This window comes from Cryptomeria japonica, chromosome 11 (assembly GCF_030272615.1).
Source record: "Cryptomeria japonica chromosome 11, Sugi_1.0, whole genome shotgun sequence".
NCBI lineage: Eukaryota > Viridiplantae > Streptophyta > Pinopsida > Cupressales > Cupressaceae > Cryptomeria > Cryptomeria japonica.
Window position 1 is genome coordinate 15,616,440 of NC_081415.1, and position 4,572 is coordinate 15,621,011.

Here is a 4,572-nt window from a genome sequence, read left to right on the forward strand (position 1 = left end):
TGGTTCTTGCATTTCACTACTTGAAACTAAAATATATAGTTCAACCTTTTTGAATACGTTATAGCACCCCCACACAAGTTTTGATAGGGTGTGCTAACTTAAAAAGCTGCAGAAGATATAACATTACTCATGGAGGGCATTTCAATAAACAGGTGTGGGTTGAAATTTTTATAGTATATCGTCAGATTATGTATACCTTGTATGTGTAACTCACATTTATTTTGCACTAGACTTTGAACATCAATGAATTAGTCTAGAAGTGTACGAGTAGGATAAATGAACGCCCTATCAATGTGGATGATTGTTGGTTTATGTGGACATTGATTCTTTTAGCGTTGCTCGCGTCTTATATTCAATGCTATTGATATTTTTCTTCTCCGTAATGGACATTGAAACTTTATTTCGTGGAATATTAATTGATAACTTAGATATTAATATGTACTTCTACAAAATATTTGATGATATCTTTAAAGAGAAGATATTTTGATAGACCTATTTATGCCATTGTAATAGAAAGACAATAACGATACTCTCACAATAATACAATTATTTATATTATAAATTTTGGACGACACACACCATATTATCATAATTGTTCATAATTTAATAAGATATTTCTCATTATAGAAAATTGTCAAGTAATATTAGAATGCAATGGGTTATAAAACATGAGTTGAAGCCACTTCTAATGGTCTTTAATATTCTCACATAGGATGTGTCATATTTCATGACTCCTCATGGTCTACATGGCACTTTCATATTTCATAGCTAGGGCTCATTAAGAGTGGCAAGGTGTAGAATATGCAAAATATACAACACATCCAACATAATAACCCACTTGTTAAATGCTTTGCATGGGGTTTGTCTATGCATAGGCTAAGGGTAGCTATTCCTATATATTCGTCACAACACTTATATGTGCTTATAGAAAATTTTCTAAGTTATTAACCTTGTTTGCATGCATTATAAGAGGTCGCAACTTAGGAATAATGGAGGTATTACATCCATCAATTATAGTGATTGCCCTAAGATTTAAAAGTGTTCTAGTGTGGACTCATCTTGACAATACCATTGCTTCTCGAGCCATCATGTAATTATCTTTGTTTTTGTTGGTTCTTTAAATGTTATACTTTATCGTAATTCTAATATGTTTTCATAGATCTTCCAAGAGATGGAGACTTGCCTCTAGAATTCAATTATCTATTCATTAGTTTGTTTTTATTTGTCACTTTATCAAAGTCTCACAAACGATGCATCTTTTGTTAGATCCTCAATGGATTTTTGCCTCATTTCTTGTGAAGGGTACAAGTACCTCCTCAAGCTTTTAACTTAATTGATGTATTATTAATGGCCTCATGAATTTGGTGAAAAACACATCAAAGTAATGCATTTATCTCCTCCATCCATTTTAACACCAATTGAGGTTAATTGACTTACCAAGATCTCAAAAGCATTAAAACTCGGTTATAAATTCAACATCATTTATTTTAAAGAGTATATAGATTCTTTCAAAGAAAGAGTGTTAAGTCAATTATTATTTGTCTATAGAGTAAGCAAGAAATTATAGGGGTGGTAGTAGGTCCTCACCTAATTGATGAGGTGTTTTGTGGTCCTTATATTATCCTGTATTTTTTAAGGCTAAATGAAGTATCCTAAAACTGCATAATTATGGTTATTGGCTTTAATTGAATGGATTCTTTGAGACATATATATCAATATTTTTCTTGTATTAAATATATTAATCTTAAAAAACAATTCATATCAAATCCTCATGTATCAACAAATTTTAAGTCTCTTATAAACTAAGCAAATGATAATTTTACAGTACATAATGTAGTGTAAGCTCTCATGACCACCTTTTTTTGGGTATCACCTTTACCTTCATTTTACCAATATAAATTGTTAATGATGATGGGGTACATTTCTCCCATCTTCATTGATAATATACCCTCTTCATGAATCTAAGCTAGGATATACTAACTTTAATATTTCACAATAATTCACAATTATTTAATTGATATATATATATATAGTAAACTATCAATTAATGTTTGGCATCAATTACCACATGATTTCTATTTTGTTGCAACTAAAAAGAATTGTTAGTAAATTATTATTAGGTTGATCAAACCCTTTCCTACACATTTTCATAAGAGAAAAACATGCATGAAACATATACAAATTTGCCATCTTCATTGATAATATACCCTCTTCATGAATCTAAGCTAGGGTATACTAACTTTAATATTTCACAATAATTCACAATTATTTAATTGTTATATATATAGTAAACTATCAATTAATGTTTGGCATCAATTACCACATGATTTCTATTTTGTTGCAACTAAAAAGAATTGTTAGTAAATTATTATAAGGTTGATCATATCATTTCCTACACATTTTCGTAAGAGAAAAACATGCATGAAACATGTAAAAATTTGCCATCTTCATTGATAATATACCCTCTTCATGAATCTAAGCTAGGATATACTAACTTTAATATTTCACAATAATTCATAATTATTCAATTGTTATATATATAATAAACTATCAATTAACGTTTGGCATCAATTACTACATGATTTCTATTTTGTTGCAACTAAAAAGAATTTAGTAAATTATTATTAGGTTGATCAAAACCCTTTCCTACACATTTTCATAAGAGAAAAACATGCATGAAACATATACAAATTTGCCATCTTCATTGATAATATACCCTCTTCATGAATCTAAGCTAGGATATACTAACTTCAATATTTCACAATAATTCATAATTATTCAATTGTTATATATAGTAAACTATCAATTAACGTCTAGCATCAATTACTACATGATTTCTATTTTGTTGCAACTAAAAACAATTGTTAGTAAATTATTATTAGGTCAATCAAACCCTTTCTTACACATTTTCGTAAGAGAAAAATATGCATACAAACTTAAAAAATAGTCATAATGTAAATATCAAAGATATGCCACAAGATTCATGAGAGAAAAACCTAGCCTCCAAAAGCACCCACACATACATTATTTAGCAATGGAAACATTACAATGCTACATAATCTCCATAAATAGTTTTGAAACATCAAATCCTTTTAATGCATCTTCCATAAGTACTTTCATAAAGGGTAACCATACAACTACACATCCTATGGCATGCTTCGCATATGCACTCTCACTAAACATGTCCTTGCTTTCATAGAATCAAACACACAAAACAACCAAGTGGTAAAAGTAAAACTCTAAACCATGGATGCACAAAAACTATTGGCCTCAACATTACTTCTTAGTACTACTTTTTCAGTATAAAATATTTTTGTATGTGCAACTCACATATAAGATATCTAACCAATGTCACATATAGATTTACAAGTGAACCCAAATAAATTATTTAATATGGCTAAACAAAACTTTTAAGATGCATCACACAAAAATATTTATATTACATAACTAAATCATTAGTTTCATGTGTAATATGTACAGCCCCCTTTTCCTAATGATCTGTCACTTGATGGCTAACATGGAATGGGTTCGAGCCCTTTCCGTGCTTCTCAAATCAAAACATTCTCCCTCATCTATACATTGTATAAGGGTCAAATTACTGAAATACATCATAATGATCATCCATAAGATCAAATAATCTTCAATATGATCTTGTGCTTGAATGAGATACTTGCAATAATACCTAAAGGGGTTACAATTTATGACACTGCATAATTAGCCCCAGTTTAGTGTAAGTATGACCTTACCCTCACATTCTCAATAAAGTATTAGGATGGCATCAATAAACTTTCACCAAGACATCAAAGAGATATGACAATGCCAAGCGCCTAAGATTTAGGATCTTATCAGGTCTTAAATATCAAGAAAAAGGAGCAACATGACCAGCAAATGTTACACATACACATGCAGCATGAGAGAACAAAGAAGGGTATGACATCTAGGTCTAGTAAAGGATGCTTAGTAGGAGCCGTAAAGAAAAAGGGAGAGTTAAACAGGTTCAGCAAGGTGCCTTATGCTAGTTGACTCTTGCTAAAGAAGATTACAAAGCAAAATCTTTGTTCACTAGATAATCTGACAAAAAAATGCAATTGCAAAATGAGTGTTGCAATGTGCAAGAAGCGAAATTTTGATACGAAAATTGAATCAAATAAATTAAAAAATTGTGGTCAATGTTCTTCCACTTTATTGAGAGGTTGCATAAGTGCCTCAGAATCGTGAATTCATTGTCAAGTTGTGTGTTGCGGGCTAGGTGGGGTTTCTTGTTAGACGATTGTCTACGATAATCTAAAGCATCTTGGAGATTCATCAAAATTAGGCTGCAAGTTTGGAAATAAATTCAAAAAACCTAATAAGACGATATCAGCGAAACTCCGCTCTCACATTTTAACGTGTCAAATGAACTAGAGTGTCTTAGGAGTGAAGTTAATATTTCATGTTTTATATTTGGATTGTGAACAAATATATGCTACAGTCCAAATGTGGCTCCACTGCATATATTAAGCTCAAAGAAGTCACATCGAATGTGAGTCTAGTCCCTGAAATACATGGACGATACAAAAAGATGGATGCAAT